At 40.7% G+C, this 11,953-nt stretch overlaps 1 protein-coding gene across 3 annotated transcripts in view; it reads right to left on the bottom strand.

Moving 5' to 3' along the window:
• Positions 1-11,953, bottom strand: part of LOC122071493 (aspartic proteinase 36-like) — an 88,288-nt gene that overhangs the window by 39,158 nt on the left and 37,177 nt on the right. The window lies entirely within an intron of this gene.

Consider the following 11,953-nt stretch of genomic DNA (forward strand, 5'->3'; position numbering starts at 1 on the left):
CTTCCTGGGAACGAGAAGATGAAATGATGAAGCAGTATCCTGGATTGTTTGATTTGCCAGGTATGCTCAATTTCGAGGACGAAATTCTTGTAAGGTGGGGGGGATATTACACACGTGCCCTAATCCGGTCTAATTTAACTGTTGTGATAGGCCTCGGATCGGAGATCGAAAGTCCGACCGGGTTTTGGCTCGTGGCTGCACATTACCGAAGGGGTAAAGATGACCCCACATGTTCATGCATTTCATGCCTATCTAACTGAATGGGATTCATACCCTCCGATCCCAGGTTGTAAGTGACCCGACTCCCCACACTTGATTTCCAACACGTATCACAATCGTCAAAAAGCCTTGTGTATGTCCGAGGGCAACCACCCGCGCGAGACCAACCATGGGACAGCAAGCAGTCTTAACCATCGGAAACAAGCCACCGGAAGCAGCCTGGGCATAAATAGGGTGCCTGTTTCCGGTGGGTCCATAGGCTGCTGTCGAGGTTCCGATGCCCGTGGGTCCAACCACTTGCATCGTAAATGGTTCCGGATGATCCCAAATCATCCTCCACACCTTCCTCTTGATGTGAACACCTTACGAACAAAAATGTGGGGGTCCTCGTGCCCCGAAACTCATTTTAACCCCATTGGTTCAAAAAAGGCCCAAACCAAACAGACCCTTAGGCCCAACTTAAGTTATAAGTTGGGAAATGAGGATTGATTCATTCCTCATTTCCCTTATGCCCAACATAGGAGAGGAGAGAAAGGAAGAAGAAGAGGAAGAAGAAGAAGGTTGGAGGCTTACTTTGGTGCTGGCTGCCGCCTTGTTGCTGAAATCGTTGCTAGAGGTAAGTACAACCTCCCATGTCACTCTCTTCATTTTGACATAGACAAAGCTAGGTATGGATAGAATCTTAGAGTACACACCATGATAAGGTTGTAGGATGGGTGTTCTACCCTCCAGGTGTTGTTGCCAAGCTCGAACCCAGCCCGGTGAGCTCTGACAACATGTAATACCAAAAGACCAACTAGGGTTTCGATCGTTCGATAGACGTATCTCCCAAACAGCTCAGTGGAATTGGGATTTTCTTGGCTTAGAATCATACTAGGAACATCCCTTACAAACTCCATGAAACAAATCCCCGCAATCAGCCCGAGCCAGAATGCCCCAAATTATTGGACTGCCCTATACCTCCACCGGAAACAATCCACCGGATCCACTGGGTCTGTTTACGATGGCATATTTCCGGTGGACTTGGAGCCTTATGTGCTCTCTGTCACCTCCACCGGATATAGGTCTGATATTTTCGGTGGAAATGCCCTGTTTCCGGTGGTTGTTTTAGGTGACATTACTGTCATTGGGAGACGGTGTCTGTACACTTTGGGGGTGACCTGTGTGGGTCCCTCCAGATGTTTCCGATGCATACTGATGTACGATTCCCTTGTGTCTAGGACAGTGACACGCACGTGCCCCGAAGCCGAAATTGAATTGATCGATCGATGGCCGTACTTAAACCCAAACACAATTGATCGTAAAACAGGTGAGGGATAGACTGTGTTTATTTTTAAATGTTTATTAATTATTTAATTGCTCACATGCTTAGAATTATATGTTTAATTGAAATTGTCATTTTCCAATCATGATATGAATTGTATGGAAATGTATGACGGGATCCGGTGTGGCTGAGGTGGTACCGGTACCGTGATCACCGCGTGTTTGGATGTGTGTGTGAGACAGAATCCGACGTGACCGAGGTGGTATTGGTGTCGTGATTGCCGTATGTATATTGTATTCATGCATTGATTATGTGTATTGGAACTAGTTGTAGTCGCGGGTTACACCTTATGGCCAAGGTCTCGTTGGTATCGTGCACCCCGAGACTGCATTTGGAAATGGATATGCTTCGTGGCCGAGGTCTTGCCGGTGTTGCGTAGTCCATACTTAACTGTTATTACATGCTAGATTAGGTAAACAGTCTCGGGTTTCACTTTGTGGCCAAGGTCTCTCTGGTATCGTGGACCCAGGACTGTATTTGGAGATGGATTACACTTTGTGACCGAGGTCTCTCCGGTATCATGTAATCCATACTAACTATATCATTATGAAGGCATATAGTATATATGTGGTTAGGTATCACTCCCTATGCTACGCACCCTTGCCAACAGGGGTTGAGGTGTTAGATAACCCATTGTGGTATGTTTGATGAGCCTTCCCGAAGTGCCACTCCCACGGTACGATGTGATTGTTTCCGAAGGTGGGAACCTATCCGGCGAGGCCAATGTGTTACCGGTGCAGTGACTGTCAGGAGGGGATTATCAGGGGTTTGCTGGGTGACCCATGGATGCATATGGGGAACGGAAGGTTCTAATCACGGCTAAGGTTTGTATCATTGCGTAGTCGATGTCGTTTCCGAGATGAAGAATACAGCCTAATGCGTCGTAGTAGCATTTACCAGACTTAGTTTGTATTGTTAGGTATATAATAAACAAATGAACTACATCACGAGCATCATGGACTATGTGTTTTAACTTCCACGATCATGCATCATTACAATTGTTGCTATTGACTTGCTTGGATGTGCTTGACCCCACCCCTCACTGAGCGAGTTAGAAAGCTCACCCCACGTATACACCCCTTTTTAGATGATGATGCAGGTACCGTGGTGCCGATGGCAGGTGATCCAATATCTTTTGGGTCAGAGTACAGTGTGAGCGACTGGTGGATGCCAAAAGCAGAGGAGCACGATCAGGACTGTGCTTGCTACCATTGTGATTACGTCGCACCGTGAGATTGTACATCATATTGTGATACTTTTGGATATAGTTATGGATTGTATATTTTCTTAAGATTATAGTATATGACATGGATGAATGTAACAGAATAACTCGGTTATTGCTATTATATTACTATTAGATGTTTTCCCATTTTATTATAAATTCCGCTATTATACTCTGATTCCGCTGCTTATACTGGTTTTTGATGTGAGATTGAGAAAATGTTACGGTACTGCTATCAAAGATCCTGGTAAGTTGTAAGACAGGTACGTGTCTTACTCACACCGCCGGTATTCCTAATGGTAAATTGGGACTGCCGGGAGTGGGGTGTGATAGTATCAATAATTATGATCTTGCGTATGGACAATTCCTCAATATCTTGTTCGTTCATAACAAAATATTTTCTTTGTGCGTCGATTCCCTTTACCTGGTGACTTCCTCTTTGAAGATGATCCTCTAGAAAATATTTTGCAATGTTTGGAAAAATTCCCAAACTTATGACATTTAAAGCATCTAGCATGGTTTTCTGTCTTTGCATCCACTCCATATTTGCACTCTGATATCCTATAACCATACCCATTGCACTAATAATAGTAGCCATAAAAATATGTGCCAACTCTAGGTTGTGGTATGTGCCAGGGTTGGGGCCATTTGCTTTCTTTAACCCAATTGGTTTTGGATAATAAATCCTAGTGTACTTTCCATTACCACCAGCTCTGTCTTGTTTCTTACTTTCTTTGTTTTCTCTCTGCCTGGTCTGCTGCCTGTTCTTTCTCTTTTGTCTTCTCTTCACTAACTCATCTGAACCATTTGCCTAATCTCTGTTCATTCTACCTTTGAATTGTCTCAAATGTATCCACTATTGTCTTAGAAGACTCTCCCTTTTTTTAGACTAACACAGTATTGATAATAGCATGTCTCTGATAATCCTCATTCATATCTATCACACTAGGTCTCTCAACCTCTAATACTTGTGCTCTCATGCAGCGGTCTCTTCCTCAAGGTTGTTGCACATTTGATCTCTTCTGATGACTTGAGATTCCAGTTCATCAATGATAAATCTGGACTCTTTGACTTGATCTTGAAGAAACAAGATGGTTTCATTAAGCATACTGAAGCTTGGATGCATTTGAGGAGATGCACTTGTCTCAATAGCTTGAGTAGCTGATTCTTGTATCTTGAACTCTTTTTTCCACTTTTGATTTCAATATATTTATCTCCTTTTCCAGTTTGGAGCAATCATCAATCTTTGAAGATAGACTATACTAAAGCCATCAGTAATTTTCCTTGTCTTTAGTAAGCTTCAGTTGACTGATCAACTCTACTTCTGCAAGCTGATTTTCAAGTCTTTTGATCTTCTTTCTCTCCACTTTGAGTTCTTTCAATGCAGAGTATAGTTCAGCTTCAAGATCACATTCTGCCTTTGACTCCTCTTCTCCATATTGTGCTCTGTGGTGCTTGTCTCTTGAAGCAATTGTAGTCTCTCAGTTCAGTAATCCATAGTTGTTTTCTTCCTAGGGAACCACGGCTGTGATACCAATTGATGTTCCCAGGTTGACACTAAGAAGATTAGTCTCTCCAAAAAAAAAAAAAAAAAATACCGTAATACACCCTAATGTGACTGTCTTCGAGCAAACCCTGATTGGCTGGGGCAATCCCAATTTTACCAATCCCAAACGTATGTACTTCCACCTCACTGCCACAATGTGGCTAGGTCTACTAGATAATGCACACCCATCCTATCATCACCATGCATTTCAAAATATCCAAATAAAATGCAAATACAAGGGACAACCAACTTTAATGTGGTTCAACACTGTCCTACTACATCCACGGAGTACTGCCTTGACTAGGCATTTCACGTACTCAATCCACTAGTGATTTTAATTGCAACAACAGCTCAAGAATACCTTTTAGTGCTTCAACACTTGCCTACACAAGCGCAAGGGTTACAACTCGGATGGTGTATACCACATCAACGACTCAGGAGCACCCTCTCTTGCTTCAACCGTTGATGAACACAAAGGCAAGGACTACAATCCCAAACCCTAGACAAGCCCAATCTTGCTAGGTTTACAATTTGTAAATAAAAAACCAAATTCCCCAATTACATTCATGGTCTAGGTTTTTCAACAATAAACACAACCTAGAACAATAAAATTACCTCAACCTATGTAATCTCTGTAATGAATGCTTCCCCCGATGTGTATAAATGAACCCAATTATGCTGCAAACATCAATGCAATCATCTCAATCACCAAAACCCTTTTTCACCGGAAACTAGGTTTTGCAAATTCAGATTGCCTCTCCCTATGCAATCTCTTCATGTACTGCCTCTCTGATGTGAAAAATAGAAGCACGAACGCACACACAGCATCAAAGCAGGAACCTTAACAATCGGTTCAGCTTTTTTAGCCAAAAGGGGATTTTTGCTCACTGGAATGCTCCTCTAAAAGTTTCAAGACATTCTACTCGTTTTCCTAAGCATTTTTGAAAAAATCACAACTAATTTGGACTTAAAACGAGCAAGTTAAAGCATCTACAAGTTAGACAGTCGAAATAGGTGCATTGTAACACCCTGAATTTTGAAGCAGTTGTTCCCCAGTGTCAGGACCTAACTGGCACAAGGACAATAGGTTGTTATCGTATGGATCACACATGTACAGCAGTAGAAGGGAGAAACTGGCAGATTTAATATCCAAGTAGGAGGGGTAAAATAGTCAAAAGTTGTGGGAATGGCCCCACACATGTTAGGTAACGTAAGGCCAAAAATAAGGCAACCAGCAAGTGATGTTAAAGGAATCCAAAGTTTGAAAGCACATTTGTAGCAACACTTTCAAACTAAGGATCTAGGAAGGTTAAGTTGCCCAGTCAAGGAAGGGAATTTCTTTGTCTCAGAGAAAGTATGTTTTTGATTTACTTTCAAAAACTGGTATGTTAGGGACCAAACCCATTGACACTCCAATGGATCCAAATGTGAAGCTTATGTCTGAAGGAGATGATGTGTTAGAAGACCCTGAGAAATACAGGAGGTTGGTGGAAAAGCTGAATTATTTGACTGTGACTCGACCTGACATTGCCTTCCCTATTAGTGTTGTGAGTCAGTTTCTTTCGTCTCCACAAACTTCACATTGGGATGCCATTGTCCGTATTCTGAGATATCTTAAGAAAGCACCAGGACGTGGTTTGTTGTACTTTGATCATGGACATAATTGTATTGAAGGTTTTTGTGATGTTAATTGGGTTGGTTCTCCTGTTAATAGGAGGTCAACTACAGGATACTGTACTTTTGTTGGTGGAAATCTTGTGTCTTGGAAGAGCAAGAAACAAGTTGTTGTGGCAAAGTCTAGTGCTGAGTCTGAGTATCGTGCCATGGCTCATGCTACTTGTGAGTTAATGTGTGTAAAGTAGCTTTTGACGAAACTTGGGTTTGAGTGTTCTTCTATGCAGTTGTGGTGTGATAACCAAACTGCTATCCATATTGCATCTAATCCAGTGTTCCATGAGCGGACAAAACATATTAAGGTTGATTGTCACTTTGTTCGCGAGAAGCTACAACAATGAGTTATTTCTACGAGTCATGTTCGCACAGGAAAGCAACTTGCAGATGTTTTTACTAAGTCCTTGGGGAGTGGTAGAGTGGACTATATTTGTAACAAGCTGGGCATGATTAACATCTATGCTCCAGCTTGAGGGGGAGTGTTAGAAGGCTATAGTGAGAAGAAAAGGAAGGAGTCTTGCGGATTGCGTAGACTCCTCCCTTGGTGTTTTCCTAATCTAATTAGGAAAGTCCTAGCTCTGCTAGGACTGATGTTAGACTAGGAGTTAGTTGTCCTAGTCCAACTAGGAGAGTCATAGTTCAACTAGGACTGGTTAGTTAATCAGTTTCCTATTGGGTCTTAGTGTTTCTAGTCCTACTAGGACTGCTGTCCTATTTGTAATAGACTAGTTAAATTGCTATATAATGAGAAGAGGAGGGCAAACCCAAATCAACCGATTGGGACTCCCATTACCCAAGTCGCGACTCTCTCTCTCTCTCTCTCTTATTTACACACTCTATATAAGATCATGTTTAGCCTTAGGTTTTCTGGATATGGAGTAACAAACTTTTGAAGCCTACGTAAGTTCATGTGCCATGTGTATTACCTTGTTCTTCATTGGGAATATTTTATAATTGTGGTATCACATGTGTTGGTAGAGCTTTGATGAGTTTGAATGGAAATCATTTTTAAATGGTTAATCTACTATGCGTGGCCCTCATTTGTTGGTCCTAGTAGATTTTTGCATAATTGGTTTATCTATTGCTACCATATAGGACTATGATTGGCTTTAGGGATATTTGTTATTGATGAGCTTTAATGATAATTCCTATATATGTCCAACTTTGGCTGCCTTAAAGATTGATCATCATATGGGGGATGGTCTTCTCTTTGTAAGTCCATGTTTGGCCTTAGATAGGTTCATCTTATGGAGGATGTTCCTTTCTTTATAAGTCCATGTTAGGCTTGAGAATGATTCATCTTATGGGGGATGTATCTCTCTTTGTAATTCCATTTGCGGCCTTAGAAATCCAAATGCTTCAATTGGTTAAGTTCTTCAATTGCTATATAAGTCCAGTTGTGGCCCTAGACTTCTTATTTTGAGGATGTGCCTTAATGTGATGTCTATATAAGACCATGTATGGCAGTAGCAATACATTTGATATCATGTGCTTAAATGTGATATTCCTACAAAAGACTAGGTTTGGCAATAGCAGTGTTCTTAATTGAGATTTATCTCATTAACTGCTATGTAAGACCATGAGTATGGCCTTAGAGTTACTTGCACTTTAATTGGTTTATTATTCGAATCTTCACTCATTGAAAGACCATGTTGTTCTTATGAGAATATTCTAAGCTTAAAGGGTATAACCTCCCTGGTTCCTTTCTTTTGTTGATGACAAAGGGGGAGAAAAGTGACAAAAGGATAGCTTGAAAAGGCTGTGAGAATATTTGTTATGCTTAATTGGTTGATATATGGCATATATTTCTGAGATTGCTGTGCTATGCATATTCGAAGGGGGAGTAATTTTATGAATGTCTCATATTTGTGTGGATGCTATTTTTGCTTTTTGTCAAATACAAAGGGGAGCAAATGTTTTCTTAGCATACATTGTGTTCTTCCATGCTAGGATACTTATGCATTTTGAGATTGAGCTATGTACTAAATTGGTCTATTATATATTGATTTTTCAACAATTGTTGTCATCATCAAAAAGGGGGAGATTGTTGAGGCAAAGTATGCCATGTATACAGTACATGTGCTTTTAATGGTTTTATGTTTTGGTGGTTACATCTAATCCTGTATGAAAAAGATTTTTGCTCCCTAGTACCTTAATGAGCATAGTTTTTAAGGCGGTAAGGCGACGGAGGTGTCTGAGGGTCTTTCAGAGCGCCTTAGCGATAAGGCGGGCATAAAGCGTCGCCTTATTGACTAAAGCGTTCATATGTAATTTTTTTATAAAACCAATCTATTTGGCTCAAATCCTAGTTGAATCCTATTACTCATATGTTAAATAAACATTAAAAGTTCATATTCAAACCAATGTAAGATATTCATCAAAAAAACAAATCAATAAAGTGAATAAACTAAGTTCATCTTCATCAATCATCAATCATCAATCATCATAACATATTAACATATAATATAAATACATAATTATGAAGCAAAATTATAAAAATAAAGAAAAGAAGACATAAAAAATACAAGTATTTATTATACTTGCCTCTATGGTGCCAAAATGAGTGCCTAATCCCTAAGATCATCCACTATATTTTTACTCCTGTCAATGAAGAATGAAGCTCACCGCTACCGGAACAAACTCACCACTGTCGGAGCAAAATGGTCGCCTAGATAAGTGGTTCTTCCTTGTTTCTTGATTCCTTCTCAAAGCCCTTTCTTAAAACCCTTGACAAAATCCAAACCCTGTTTGTAATCGTGTTTTTGTTTTGTTTGTTTTGGTTATTTTTGGTGGAGTAAAGTTGATCCCATACATCTCAAGTGTTAATAAAATCATACACCTGCCAATAAAAAATCTATATTTGGAATCTTCATCAAGTAATTTTAAAATGTGTTTAAAAAAAAAAAACCCAAAAGGCGACATTTCACGTAAGGCGGAGCACTGCCTCACCATCTCTAGACCGCATCAGTGCGAAGGCGCTAGTAAGGCGTCGCCTTAGCAGCGCCTTAAAAACTATGTTAATGAGTTAACAAGCTACAAGCATTGTGAAGAAGTGTCCTCGCTCTCTACTACTTTATGTTGGAATGGTTATGAAGACTCGAATCACCTCTTTTCTTGCCGTTTCTCCTCCTCGGACTAGAGAAAAGTCTTTTCTTGTTGCTGGCCTGGCAAGAGAAGCCCTTTGCCCCTCTAGAGAATGGATTTGGATGGGTATGACATTTGATGGGTGACATGGGTCCACTTTTTGCAATACTGCTGGGGAACTAGCTTTTTCTGCACAACGATCAATAATATTGGATAGAGTGCAATCTTCGTAGATGGACCTCCAACTCTCACTCTTTTGGCAAGATTTGGAATTTCATCAACTTTGATGTTAGCTCAAAACCCTATTTGCTCACCCTTCGGCCTGTAAGAGATACCCCAAGGACCAGGCTCATTGTTGCGTCCGAGGGCCTTCCCCCATCCTCTCCCCTCATTCCCCCCCCCCCGGGGAGCTTGTTGCCTCCTTAGGCTATAGTGTTTTTTCTTTTCTTTGCCCTTGGACTTGTATATTCCCCCTTGTTTCTTTTCTCTTGGTAATGAATTTATTATTCACCCAAAAAAATTTATTTAGTATCCATGAGCTAGAACATCAAAACTAAAAGATATCAAGATGAAGCCATCCATGAGGATTCAAGGACTCAAATCAAGAAATGGAAGATTATTTTAGTTGCTTGAATGTATCCTAGGTTTTGAATTTCATCTCGTAATGTACTAGATGATCCTAGGATGTAATGATCCAAATGCTCAAGCTCAACTCATCACCTATGAACTTAAACTGGAAAACCTAGGATAGGTGGCTCATAGTGCAGGCTGACTAAGCCAACTGGACCAATATGGTGACATATATCATGGATCTTGACTGGTGACCTGAATGGACCTTACTTTGGTTCACTTGGTATGGTACAGAGACTTAGAGACCATCTGGAAAATCTATCCAAGTGATGTCCTTCAAAAGGTGAAAAAGGCCATTGACAGCACTGGTGGTCAATGCCACGACCGATCAGTTAAGTGTGGAGCGGCCCACCGGTGTGAACCTAAGCAGTCAACCGGGACATGATCCGCTGGTTACCGAGAACACCTTATGTCAGACAGACTGTAGTTCAGACGACCAGTAACATCGACCGGTGCTTACCGAGAAGGTGTTCTTTGAAGTTTACAAAAAACAGCCAAGAGGCTCTGGTTTTCGGTCGACCAGCATTCAAAAAATTAGATCCTTTTGAAATCATAAAGGCTACTTTTTTCACTATTGGAATGGCTCTATAAATAGGAGTAATGCCTAAGTTTCAATAGAATGATCTGGAAATTTTTGTGAAGAAACTCTGTTGGGCTAACCTTTGATCATTCCACCGCCATTGTGCTTAAACTTGCAAATAGTATGAGTTAAACAGCTAAGGTTGAAAGAAGAAAGAGCTTCAACTTGCAAATCCAAACAGCATTGAGCACGAGCAGCTGAGCAAAGGATCAACACAAGAGCTATCACTAGCAAATCTTCCTTTCGAAAGGTAAATTGTCCTTTGACCATTGTGAATCACTTTGTATGATTGTGGTGATGAAGGGTATTGAGGACCAGATCCTTGGTTGAAAGTACTTAGATTCCCAAGCTGAGAGGTGCTACTCTCGCCGTTAAGAGGAGATTGTAAGGTGTCGCTCTCACCCCGCCCCTTTTAAATGGAGAATGTAAGGTGCCGCTCTCCCCTTTGAACGGAGATTGTGGATCTGGGGTATTGAAACCCATATCTGTGTGAGGGTGTTTCTCCTACCCTGCAAAGAGATTGAGAATTCCAAGCCAGTGAAGCTTTTGGGAGTGGACATAGGATGGTAATAAGGCCGTGCCAAACCACCATAAATCTTGTTTGCTGTCTCTCTTTATCTCCTCCATTACTCTTTCTTTTGTGTTTTACTCACATTTGTTTGAAGATTTGTGATGAGCATACAAGTAGAGGGTTAGAAGTAATTTTTTATTGGGATTTTATTCTGCAGTTCCCCATTCAAACCCCCCTTTTCTCTCTTGGGTTGCCTATACAGTCCTACAAACTGCAACTCCCATCTAACGAAGTCCATATACCATCCATAGAGGACCTCTAGGTGATCCTAATTGACTGGTCTCCTTGATCAAAAATAACCAGAAGAGGAAGAAGCAGATCCTTCCCCGACCTAATGGTACTCAATTTTGCAGGACAGATTAACTTCGATTGATCTATGTAGTAGCATCAATCCTTGGCTGCTTTTTTTTTACATTCATTCAAGGTTGGTTGAAATTTCTCTGTAAGTCTAAACCCTTCTGCCTTTGCTCATTTCCAGGGCTTGCAGATATATATATATATATAGAGAGAGAGAGAGAGAGAAATCTGGTTCAACTCTCAAAACTCCCCTTCGCTATGATACCAAGTTAAAACTAGTATGTAATCTGATGGGAGAAAACAGAACTGGTAACACGGAGAACCAATTTCAGTTTATGGAGAAAGAAGAACAAATGGAAGAGAGGACTGTTGGTTCTCGACCTATACAGTAACATCATATTTATTAAAAAATAAAAAACAAATTATATATAAATATATATGTACCCAGTGCACAAGGCTCCCGCCATTGCGGGGTCTAGGGAGGGTCATAATTTACGCAGTCCCCGCGTCATGGAGAAACTGTTTCCCGACAGTACCATCATATTTATATAAAATGAAATTACAAGTATGCCCATTACAATTATGGATATTATTACTAAGGACATAATATATACAATTCCGTATACCTTTAGAGACTATTATCGTAACAAATGAACATTACAGAATAAAGTTGTTAAACAAAATATTGAATGCTAGGAGTTTGTCACAGAAAGCCTGCAAGCTTCGCATGTCAGCCTAATTAGTAGCACAAAAGGCAATGCACTAGGGATTTGAGGGAAACACAACTATGCTACTGGGAGAGATGGAGG

This window comes from Macadamia integrifolia, unplaced genomic scaffold, assembly GCF_013358625.1.
Source record: "Macadamia integrifolia cultivar HAES 741 unplaced genomic scaffold, SCU_Mint_v3 scaffold_239A, whole genome shotgun sequence".
Classification (NCBI taxonomy): domain Eukaryota; kingdom Viridiplantae; phylum Streptophyta; class Magnoliopsida; order Proteales; family Proteaceae; genus Macadamia; species Macadamia integrifolia.